Consider the following 12905-nt stretch of genomic DNA (forward strand, 5'->3'; position numbering starts at 1 on the left):
GTTAGTTCCTACTATTACCCCAGGACCCACAGTAAGGATGGCAGCATTCAGCCAGCATAGCCACACCAACTGTTAAAATATTGAAATTCTTCCATATTCATTGGTAAATAGTAGCTGCCTCAAACCACTCTTCCCAGCAGCCCTGACCTCATCTTCCACCTCCAATGCCCTCATCTCCCCACATTCCAGTAAGTAAAAGGGTTAAAGCCTTGGCTATACTGTGGGGGAGGCAGAAGGACTGTCTCCTGGGACGATGGGGAGTGAGGGGGCTGTCTGTTCTGATCTGTCAGTACTGGTGCCTCCCTGGGTACTAAATGTTTTGCATCGTTCATTAGGACTGCCTGCTTTGTCGTACTCAAACAAAATGTACTATTGTAATGTTGTTACTATTGGACAAGCAGATCCCAGGGGCCAAGCAGAGCACTGGCTCGGGGCTTATCTCTGGTTCAGACAGATACAGGGAGTTCTAAGGCCAGCCACCCAGCGAGTCTACAGCCTCCCTGAGCTTGAATACAAAAAGCAGTAAACTCACCACCAAGTACCAGCCTGGTTACCATTTTCAGAAGCACTGAGTCTTTGCTGTGTGTCTGCTCTGAGTGAGGCTCTGTACAAGGAGACTTGCCAGGGGGCACTCCAGACTCAAAGAAGGACAATGTGGTCGTTTCCAGGGCACAGACCTGGAAGGTCAGAGTCCACTTGTTCAAGCCCCAGATCTGCCACTTAATAGCATTACAGCAAATGACCTAATCTCTTTTGTCAGCTTCCTCGTGTGAAAAATCGAAGTCATAACAATAATTCCTAATTCAGGGGGTGAGGGTAAAGGTTAAATTAGATGCAGTATGTAAAGTACCTAGGAGTAAATAAATTGATGTAAAATCCTTAAAACAGCCCCTGCTCCCCACCCCAATGTTATATTGCTAAGTGGCAGCTATTATTTTTATTTACTGCATGCAATAGAAATCTTGCAAATCTCAGCCAGCTGCAGTGGCTCATGCCTGTAATCCCAAAACTTTGGGAGGCCAAGGCAGGGGATCACTTGAGCCCAGGAGTTCCCTGGGCAACAAACATAGTGAGATCCCCATCTTTACAAAAAACTTTAAAATTACCTGGGCATGGTGGCGCACACCTCTAGTCACAGCTACTCAGGAGACTGAGGCAGGAGGATTGTTTGAGCCCAGGAGGTCGAGGCTACAGTGAGCCATGATTGTGCCACTGCACTCCAGCCTGGGTGACAGAGCAACACCCCATCTCAAAAAAGAAAAAGAAAAAAAAATTAAAATCTCATTGCTTCCTCAATGCGACCACACACACACACACACACACACACACACACACACACACACACAGCAAGACCCTCTCTAAAAAAAAAGAAATGAATTTTTCAAATCTCATTCCTTCCCCAATCTCTCACACACACACACACACACACAGCAAGCCCCTCTCTAAAAAAAAAGAAAGAATTTTTCAAATCTTATTGCTTCCCCAATCACACACACACACACACACACACACACACACACACAGCGAGACCCTGTCTCAAAAAAAAAAAACGAAAAATTTCAAATCTCATTGTTTCCCCAATGCCACACACACACACACACACCCAGCTTGCTTTGTGTTGGAAGGTGGCTTCCGATGCCAGCAGAGGGTGCTGGTCTCCCGCAGGCGGCTTGAGCACGCCTTCCCGGGGCTGACAGCCACTGCTCACCAGGAAAGTCCAGTCCCTTCCTGGGCTCTACTCACAATAAGTACACCATAACCCCCCAGTTCTGGAAGAACGGTCTTTGCAAATTAAGTAACCATGTTATGTGAATCCCTAGCTTGCAGTCACTGCTGCTAGACTGGCTGTCTGCCTCCTGCCCTTTTGCTTCCCGTTTCAAGAACTAAGTCACCATGAATTTTCTTAATGATACTTTATTCGCCTGTTTTAGCCATTTTTCTTCTCTTTCTATCTGAGTCACAGAGTGGTCTTGACGGAGACTGCGTGCTATTGCAGAAAAGACAGAGGCCTTGAAATTAAATAGAGCCGGGTTTAAATACTGGCTTCATCCCAGCACTTTGGGAGGCCGAGACGGGCGAATCACGAGGTCAGGAGTTCGAGACCATCCTGGCTAACACGGTGAAACCCCGTCTCTACTAAAAAATACAAAAAGCTAGCCGGGCGAGGTGGCTGGTGCCTGTAGTCCCAGCTACTTGGGAGGCTGAGGCAGGAGAATGGCGTAAACCCGGGAGGCGGAGCTTGCAGTGAGCTGAGATCCGGCCACTGCACTCCAGGCCGGGCGACAGAGCGAGACTCCGTCTCAAAAAAAAAAAAAAAAAATAAATACTGGCTTCACCACTCAACCAGGTAACCGTGGGCAAATGTCTAAAGTCTCTGTGCCTCAGTTTCCTTGTTTGTAAAATAAAGGTGATAGCAGTATGTGCTTCGTAGAAACATGAGGATCAAATGAGATAAATCATGTAATCTTAATACATAGTTTCATCTATATCCAGGATTAGTAAGTGTGAAAAAAAGAATGAAGAATTAAATGCCCAGTGGAATGCTGTTTCCACCGAGTAGTATCAAGAGAAAGACGTGCACTGTGAAGTCAGACTGGGTACCAGTCAGGCTGTGGTGCCTTAGCAAGCTCTTCACATCTCTAATCCTCAATCTTTCTCATCTGCAAAATGGGCACACTAATATGCCATAGAAAGTTGACAGTTTTAAGTGTGATAACGTGTATAATGGCATCCAGTATAACTCTTGGCACATAGTAAACCCATGATAAATGCTAGTTCTATTTCCTTTAGCAGATAAATGAAGGTTTTGACATTTATGAGCTACCAGTGTAAAAATCCTTTTGGGACAGGCACAGTGGCTCACGCCTGTAATCCCAGCACTCTGGGAGGCCAAGGTGGGCAGATCATTTGAGGTCAGGAGTTCGAGACCAGCCTGGCCAACATGGTGAAGCCCCGTCTCTAATAAAAATACAAAATGAATAAATAAATTAGCTGGGTATGGCAGCAGGTGTCTGCAATCCTAGCTATTCAGGAGGCTGAGGTGGGAGAATTGCTTGAACCTAGGGGGTGCAAGTTGCAGTGAGCCAAGAATGCGCCACTGCACTTCAGCCTAGGCAACAGAGCAAGACTCCATCTCAAAAAAATGAAAAAAGTCTTTTGGTGTGGTGGCAGGGGTTGTATTTGACAATAATTCTATATGACAAGGGCCATGATTAATCTGTAAGTGTTTAGAATGATTTGAGTCAAGTTCATAGAGACCTTCCATTTACCCGTAGGTCACTTTTGTTTATTCAGTGATGCAACCATTATTTCACATGGTCAAAAAAGATATTGACCCCATATTATGTACTATAATAGATATGTTCTAGGTAACAGAGATATAGCTATGAACAAGACAGTCAACATCTCTGCTGTCATGGAGCTTACAACTAATGTGGAAGTCAGAAAACAAAAAAAGGTAATATGACATGCAGTGCTAGGGAGAAGATTAGAGGAGGTTAAGGGAAGAAGAGGGGTGGAGGGGCTGGATGATAGGAGATAGAGTTGTCAGGGAAGACTTGGAGGAAGAGATAACAGAACATGGCCTGAATAAAGTGAAGATAGAAGCCATGTGATGAGCTTGGGGAAGAGCATTCCAGGAGAGGGAACAGCAAGTGCAAAGGCACAGAGATGAGAAGAAACTGTTCACAGAATGTGAAATTAGTATGTGAGACTCAAACAGTAAGTTAGGGAGAGAGTAGGAATAGATTAAGTCTGAGAAGTAAAGTGCCAGATCATCTAGGGTCTTGTGGACCATGGTAAAGATTTTGTCTCTAAGCTCCCCACCACTCTAAAGATGGGCCATACTGGCCGGGTGTGGTGGCTCATGCCTATAATCCCAGCACTCTGGGAGGCTGAAGCAGGCGGATCACTTGAGGTCAGGAGTTCGGGACCTGCCTGGCCAACATGGTGAAGCTCCGTCTCTACTAAACATACAAAAATTAGCTGGGTGTGGTGGTGCACACCTGTAGTCCCAGCTACTTGGGAGGCTGAGGCAGGAGAGTCTCTTGAATCTGGGAGGCGAAGGTTGCAGTGAACCAAGATCATGCCACTGCATTCCAGCCTGAGTGACAGAGGGAGACTCTGTCTCAAAAACAAGAAACAAACAAAAGTCAAATGGATTAGAGAAATGAGAGGGGTAGATAATTCACTCACACAATAAGTAGTTATGGAAGGCCTACTAGAAGGTTACAGTTTTAGAACTTACAACTTATTGAGCACTTACATGCAGACATTTTGCTACGTGTTGTACCTTTGCAGTGATCTCACTTCTCACAACAATCCATTAAGGCTGGTACCGTTATTCTCTCCATTGTACACACGAGGAGACAGGCTCAGAGAGATCTAGTAACTTACCCAAGGACAAACAGCTGGTAAATAGCACAAATGTCTATAAGGTTACAAAGCTCAGGATCTCTACTATGCTCCCCCACATGCCAGACACAATTGCATTTGTGTAATCATGACATTCCACTGCAGGAACTCCTCCTATTTGATCCCAGCCTGAAAACAGGGCACCTAAACCTAGTTGCCCACTGGGAGCAGTTGAGGTTGAGGAAGAGGGATCTGGAACTCTGCACTTCTGTGCAGTCTTGGTGGAGCTGTCCATCAAGGTGCCTGCCCTCCTTATCTAAAGTGTGGACCTGTTACCTGAGCTTAGCCAATCGAACCCTTTCTTCAGGGACGTTGACTCATCAAAGCAAGCTCTGGTCAAGAAAGGGAAGAAAAACATGCAATTGATTCACTTGCCTGCCTAAACTCTCAAAGCATCTCTGCTTTCTGTCCTTTTCTAAGCCTGATTCTCCAGCTTCCTGTTACCTCTGTGAGTTAGACACTAGCCTGCCAATAAAATCCTTTTCAGGTAAAGTTAGCCAGAATTGATTCCTTAGACTTGCAATCAAAGAACCTGCACTGGCAATATCAGCAAAAAAAATTACACAGTCTTGTCAAGTTAAAGTGAGTGATTCATTCCTTGGATAAATGTGTATTAAGCAGGGTCAGGACTAGAGTGAAGCAAAATGAGGCACCCAGGGTACAAAATTTAAGGCTTTCATCCTCAGTGTTGTGTGAGTGCAGGTTTGGCTCTAACAGCCCTCCCTGCTATCAAAGTTAGTAATAAAAGGAACAGAGAAAATAATTTCTCTTTCCCGTAAGAGTATGAAATGAGTTGTCCCAAGTCAGCAGGTAGCATTCGAAACCTTCTGTGCTGTGGCTCTGTCCCCTAGCACATCATCATTATCATCACAAGGTCAAGGATGGGGCCAGCCGGCAAGGAGAAAGAGTAACCCCTGCCAGAGCTTTAGCAATGTTAGCTATGGTTAAGCCTCAGCCTCCCCAAGCCTCACTTTATTCACCTGCAAAACAGGACTAACAAAAATCATCTTTAATTCCAAGATGTTTTGAGGATCAAATGAAACAACATACGTAAAACTGCTTTGCAGACTTTGCAGTGCCCTATAAGCGGTAGTCACCACATAGTCTCTTTACTGAGTATCAGTTTATCTGCAAAGGGACAACTGAATACACACCTCCCAGGATGGTTGTAAGAATCTGCTAGACGAACGATTAAAGTATAAACTTTGGAATCCAACAGGCATAGGTTGGCGTCTTGCTCTGCCCCGCACCAGCTGTAAGATCTCGGACCCTCTCTGAGCCTCAGTTTCCTCGTCTGCAGCAAAGGGATCAGGGTGCTCCCTCCACCACAGGGCTGCTGTGAGCATGAAGAGAGACAGCAGGAGTGAGTCCTTGACGCGGTGCCCGGCCTTGTTCCGAACCGCAGGTGCAGTGACGAATGCCACCTCCCACGGATCCCTTCCAAAAGCACAGCTGAGCTGCACCCTTCTGCTTCTGCTCAGCGCCCACGGTCAGCCCAACCCGGTGGTGAGCAGCCCGGCTGCTCACAGCCTCTGACACGACTGTCACTCCCACTCAGTTCCCCAAACCACAGCTATCCCCACTGTTGAGTGTGCGGTAAGTGCCCGCAGGGCACAGGGCGGAGGCGACCAGAGGACCGCTTACAGCTCACAACCTATGATTTGATGCAGGGAACCAAAGCCTTTTCCTTCACTCTAAGACTGCATACCAAAAAGAAAAAAAAAAAGTTTGGGGGAAAAAGAAAGCTGCCTCTTGCGTTTGCTAGGAAATCACGTTCCTCCAGACCCCGTACCGGCCGAGAGAAGGCTCCCGTTTCTTCAAGACGCCTCTACTAGCTGGGCGGAAGGGCCGGAGTTTTTCGCCTCTACCGGCAGCTGCGCCCACCCCTTCTTGAGTGACAGACAAGCTACCCAATTGAAGAAAGTGAGCTCAGCGTGACGGCGAGACGGAGCAATAGGAGCCCGGCCTGGCCTGTGCGGGGCGGGGTCCCAAGAAGGCAGGGCGGGTGGAGGCAGGAATAGCCGCTGAGGAGAGACCCGGGAGCGGTAGCTGGGCCTAGGTCGGCACCCTGATGAGTGAGGGGCGCGCCGGGGGCTGGGGGCAGCAGACGGTGGAGAAGGACCCAGCCCGAGAGACGCAGGGAAGAGAAGCCGGGCCGAGCCCTGCAACCTGCGTCTGCCCCGGAAACTGAGGAGCTGAGAGGGTGGGCCTGGGCTGGACCGCGCCGGTTCGTCAGGCCCCCGTAGGGTGGCAGCCCAGCCGGGGCCTCGGGACGGGAGGAGAGACCGGGTTCTGGACCCGGAAGGGGCATCGCGTGGCGGCAGAGGGCGGGCCAGGCAGTCAGGCGGGGCGGCTGGGCCGGGCAGCGGTCGGAGGGAGAAGGAGGGAGCCGTTGGATGGGAAGATCGGGGGCGGGGAGGGCACGGAGAGGGCCGGGAAGGAGCCGGAGAGCGTTCGTGGCGGGCCCGCACCAGTCCAAAGCCCGGGGTCACGCTCCACCTGGACCCCACTGCCCGAGTCCACCAGTCCGCCCCGTGAATCCTGTATGCTCAGTAGCACCCCCTCCCGCGCTCCCCCGGTGCGTGTACTTTCCATCCCCTACGCTCATCCTTCAGTCCCCTCTTGCTTCCTGCCTAGACAGTTGCAGTGCCCTAAGCGGTCTGCCAGCAGGCACGGGGGTCGCTCTCCTGCCGGCCTTGTACCGTGCGGACAGAAATCCTTTCTTTTTCTTTTCTTTTTTTGGAAACCTTTTTGAGAGAGCGTCTCTCTCTGCCGCCCAGGCTGGAGTGCAGTGGCGCGATTTCGTCTCACTGCAACCTCCGCCTCCCAGGTTCCAGCGATTCTCCTGCCTCAGCCTCCCAAGTAGCTGGGATTACAGGCGCCCGCCACCACGCCCAGCTAATTTTTGTATTTTTAGTAGAGACGGGGTTTCACCGTTAGGCTGGTCTTGAACTCCTGACCTCAGGTGATCTGCCCGTCTGGGCCTCCCAAAGTGCTTGGAGTACAGGCATGAGCCACCACGCCCGGCCGAGAAACCTTTTCAAAATGCAGAGCAGATCTAGATACTTAGCTCATGAAACTGGTCTGCTTCTCACCCCTTTGTAGGATCAGACCCAGAACCTAACCCAGGCCCTGCAGATCTGGTCCCGCCGACCTCTCCCAAGTCTGTCTACTCATCCCGCTTTCTCAGTGCTCTCCACACACTGGCCTCTTTCTGTTACTTTTACATCCCAAGCGCCTGCCTTCCTTGGGGCCTTTTATTTAGTATTCCTCCTCCCTAGTCTGCTCTTCCTCCCCTGGCTTAGTCTTGTAAACCCTTCTTCATCCTTCAAAGCTCCACTTAAGCATCACTTCTGCAGGGGAGCCATGCTTGTCCCTGACTCTTGGACCAATACCCTACTTTTATCACCCTGGGTACTTGTCCTTCACGACACTTGGACAACTGCAGTTTTACATTTATTTACGAAAGTATTGATATTTCTCTGTCCATCCCACCAGATTGTAAGGTCTACGAAGCAGATAGTGTCTGGTTTTGCTTCGTGTTGTGTCTCTAGCATCTCACACAGGGCCAGGCACTATAAATATTTACCAAATAAATAAATGCAGGGTTTCAGTTTGGCAAGAGGAAGGGGATGTGAATCGTGGTCACTGATGTCCTACCTGTAGGGTAAGGAAACTGACATTTGGAATGCTTTTTGGGAGGCCGAGGCGGGCAGATCACGAGGTTAGGAGATCGACTCCATCCTGGCTAACAAGGTGGACACCCTGTCTCTACTAAAAATACAAAAAAATTAGCCGGGCATGGTGGCGGGTGCCTGTAGTTCCAGCTTCTAGGGAGGCTGAGGCAGGAGAATGGCGTGAACCCGGGAGGCTGCGTAGCTTACAGTGAGGTGAGATGGCGCCACTGCACTCCAGCCTGGAAGACAGACTGAGACCCTGTCTCAAAAAAAAAAAAAAATGTAATGTGAGTTATAAATATGATTTTAAATTTTCTGGTAGCCATATTAAAAAATGAAAGAAACAGTTGACATTAATTTTAGTAATACAATTTATTCCAAAATTATGTTATTATAACATGATCAATATAAAAACATTATTAATGGAATATTTTACATTCTCGTTTTTTGTACTAAGTTTTTGAAACCTGGTTTGTATTTTACACTGAGGGTAGCCTGTGCCACTTTTCAGGTGCCTAGTAGCCACATATGGCCAGGGATTGCAGTGTTGGGCTGTATTGTATAGTGTCAAATACTTTATATACCCTCTAGAGTCTTTTGAGATAACTATTGTTCTCTGCACTTTACTGATATAAATAGTGAAACTTCTAAAAGAGGTTTCCTGCCAGGGATGATTCTAGAGTTTGTAACTGGAGGAGGTGGGATTAGGACTTCTATCTGTTAATCTTCAGTCTGATCTCTCTATATACTTCATGCTGACTCTAGGAGGTGCAAAAGAAGTTTGAAGGTACAGGAAGTCGGGACCAAACTTCTTAGAAAACTTCAATATACAGCATATTCTAGCTTGTTCTGTGCTGAGATGATGTGTCCAGATGTAGCAGTACCATGTGCCCAGGTGGCTCAGCAACAAGCATATTTGATGCGGTTGAAGAAAACCCTGCAAGGCAAGTCCTTCTTTGACCCAGTCACCATACCTCGTCCCAGCCTGGACTAAGTCTGGTCCTAGGACCTCAGTAGAAAAATGTACATACCATGTAGCATCTCAGAGGTGCTGGGAATACTAGGCTTGTGTTTGCAACCTGGCTTTTCTCTCTTCATTTTTTTTTTTTTTTTTTTTTGAGACGGAGTTTAACTCTTGTCGCCCAGGCTGGAGGGCAGTGGTGCCATCTCGGCTCACTGCAACCTCCACCTACTGGGTCCAAGCAGTTCTTGTGCCTCAGCTTCCGGAGTAGCTGGGATTAGAGGCGCATGCCACCGTGCCCGTTTAATTTTTGTATTTTTAGTAGAGACGGGGTTTTACCATGTTGGCCAGGCTGGTATTGAACTCCTGACCTCAAGTGACCTGCCCTTCTCGGCCTCCCAAAGTGCTGGGATTACAGGCGTGAGCCACCGCGCCTGGCCTACAGCCCCAGTTCAGCAGTTGCTCACTGAGTATCTACCATGTGACCAGCACTGTTCTAGGCCATTTTTGGTGATGGGGCGGTGTATGCCATAGACTTCATCTTCAGGATGCTTCAGATATATTTGCAAAGACAACACTGGATCACATAAAATGACTAGATGGTATGCAGGGCATCATGTGGTGTAATGAAGAGCCAGAATCAGTGTGGGCCAGAGGCTACAAAGTGGGTGTCTCAGCCAAGCTGCATGACGTGTTTTTTAAAATGTTGGATTTAAACTACTCTAGGCAAGGTGGTGCTTTGCAGTGTTACAGACCCTACGTGCAGGCTGCTTGGTTTGTTTACTTACCTGCTTGGTTGCCTAAGACATTTGAATTTATAACCCTATTAGGCATGCTATGCTGGTTTAATGTGAGTCACTAGAAAAGATTTGTTGAGCACCTACTATGTGCCAAGCATTGTACTGGCTGCTGCTTTGGAACTGATCATAACATCTTCCAAAGTTCTTCCACTAGGAAATAGTAATAATGATAATAGTGGAACACCAACAAATACTTTGCCATTTATATTGACTTTCCTCCCAGACTGCCTTCACATATGCTCTCTCATTGTGTCAACAATATACAATATACCTGCCTAGCAGGTTGGGTTTTCTGTGTTGGGGAAACGTGATTTCAGGGCTTTTGCAATTTCTTCAAGTTCACACAGTTAGAATTCTGCTATTATGCCTAGTGCTTTATTATCCCAACTAATGTTCACAACAGCTTTACAGGGTAGGGTTGATGCTAATGCCCTTTTTTTTTTTTTTTTTTTGAGACGGAGTCTCGCTCTGTTGCCCAGGCTGGAGTGCAGTGGCCGGATCTCAGCTCACTGCAAGCTCCGCCTCCCAGGTTTACGCCATTCTCCTGCCTCAGCCTCTGGAGTAGCTGGGACTACAGGCGCCTGCCACCTCGCTCAGCTAGTTTTTTTTTTTTTTGTATTTTTTAGTAGAGACGGGGTTTCACCGTGTTAGCCAGGATGGTCTTGATCTCCTGACCTTGTGATCCACTCGTCTCGGCCTCCCAAAGTGCTGGGATTACAGGCTTGAGCCACCGTGCCCAGCCACTAATGCCCATTTTACAGGTAAGGAAATTGTTACTGCTAGGATCCAAGTTCAGGCCTTTCCCACTCCAGAACACAGCTCCTAACTGTTAAGCTACACTGCCTCACGAGAAGGCTAAAGTGGGTAGAGAGCTCAAAAACATCCAGTCCAGCCCCCCATGTAGATCAGGACCTGAGGTCCAGAAAGGCTTGTGCTTGTGGCAAAGCTGTGCTGCAGGAGAAGGACTAAACAGAAGTGGGGGCCTAGGCCTTCTTTTGTCCGTAACTGGTGGCATGGCCTTGCCAGCTTCTCTGGACTTAAGTTCCCTTATTTATTTAAAGAAAGGGCTTGGCCTGATTTTATGCTGAGAGCAGTTTTGTGCTGTTATGGTCGGTACTGAAGGAGTTCACAGCCCGAGATTTTAGTCGTAACCCAGGAGTCCTCCCAGCACACCACACTCCCTCCCTACCCAAGCGCCATCTCCTTGTGCAGCCACCGGTTTAAAGTTTAATTCTGAAGTTCATTTGTATCTTCCATGTCAGTTTCTGTTTTCCTCCCATTTCCAAAAACAAGGCAAGTGGTTTGTAAACACTGACTTTTTGTAAATTCATCTCCTCAGTCATTGTAGTCAGGGATTTGGAAAGCTCTGGGCAATTAATAATCCTCAGTCAGTAGTGTCTTTACTCTCTTTTAAAGGCATTTAGGTCTGGAGGCATCCTGGAGGGAATTTTGCTGTGGAATTCTATGGACACAGCTGTGTGCCAGGCAGTGTGCTGCAAACTGGGGAAAGAGTAGATGGGGGAATAGACTCAGGCTTCATGAGTCCTTGCCCTCAGGTTGTCAACGCTCCTGGAGCTGTGGGTCAGCCCTCGCCACCATTAAAATCATCTGGGAGTTTATAAATGATTTGGGGTATGCATTGATGGTGCACAGCCAGAGTTGAGAACCACTGTTTCTCGGACTTTATCTGATCTAGAGCCTACGTCCCAGACTTGAACATGCACTTGAACCACCGCAGGATCTTGTTTGAAGGCAGATTCTGATTGGGTGGGTCTGGGCTCCCAGGAATACTGCTGCTGCTGGTGTGCAGATCACACCTACAATAGCCAGGGAAGAGACTGCACACAGAGAATTGTAAATCAGTAGGATCATGAAGGTGTGTATAAAAGACTGGGATCACAGAGGAGGATGTAATTAATTTTTACCTGAGGTGAGAGGATTAGGAAAGCCACATAGAAGAGTGATTATCTTAGCTGGGCCTTGAAGGTTGAATAGAAGTTTGCCAGCTGGACAAGGAGAAGGAAATAATAGCACAAGCAAACATACAGACTCAGAAGAGCATGGTTTTTCAGGGAACAGGTGGTCTGGCAAGAATGTGGCATCTGCAAAAGCGAGTCTGAGAGCCAGCTCCACCGCAGAGCCACGGTGGAACTGGAGTTCAATGCTCTGCTAAGGAGCCCTCTTAAGCACTACTCTTTAAGTATAGGAACACTACAGAAGGTGTCGATGTAGGATAAGAAAAGACCCAGGCAGTTCTTACAGCAGGAATCAAGATGAAGAAACCCAAACAGTTCCCCTGCCCCCACACCCTTTCTCACCACACTTTTGCCTGTATGTAAGTTTGTGGCTTTTAACCATGTTTGAATGAGTCCTGTGTCTAACACTTCAACAAAAAGGGGAAGCCTCAGCTGCTGTTGTATGGTGGTCCTTCCCAGGGTTTCCAGCAGGAAACAAAAGAAGCTTCATCTCTGCCAGTCAGATCCTCGCTTTTCTGTACCTCAGAGTCTCATCCTCATTCAGTGGACTGAACTAAGGAAAGTTGAGTCACTTCTCAGATGAGAAGATTTCAGAAGGGGAAGCCTCTATAGAGATTGTGTTCTCGATTAGAAAGAGGGTGTGACCCCAACTTGCCTTCCTGATGAGGTTGCATTCTGTTGCAGGAAACATAAACCAAACTTACCCATGCCTCCTTCACCAAATCAAAAGCGAAATGACTGAACAAAAAGCACACATCCATTCTTATCCTTAAAGGAATAGGGAGAAGGGCGGGGGGAGCTGGAAACCTGGCATTCTTCATCCCAAATTCCTTACTAATAGGAGGAGATCATCTTTCACTTCCTTCCTTAAGATTTTCCAGGGTTTTCCAGCCCTGCCGTCAGAATCCAGCTCGCTGAAGCAGCAGTCACTGCATGGGTGATTTATAAAGCTCCATGGGGCCTTCTGTAAGAGTGCTGATTTTATAAGCACACCTAGAAGCCACTTAGAGACTGCTCCATTGGAGACACTAATGTTCCTATTTTTCTCTACTTTTCAGAGGTCTGTATTTGAGAAACT

General features: G+C 47.8%; 1 pseudogene; it reads left to right on the forward strand.

Moving 5' to 3' along the window:
• The first annotated feature begins 12124 nt into the window (after positions 1–12124).
• Positions 12125–12905, forward strand: part of LOC104664896 — a 43861-nt pseudogene continuing 43080 nt past the window's right edge.

This window comes from Rhinopithecus roxellana, chromosome 8 (genome assembly GCF_007565055.1).
Source record: "Rhinopithecus roxellana isolate Shanxi Qingling chromosome 8, ASM756505v1, whole genome shotgun sequence".
NCBI lineage: Eukaryota > Metazoa > Chordata > Mammalia > Primates > Cercopithecidae > Rhinopithecus > Rhinopithecus roxellana.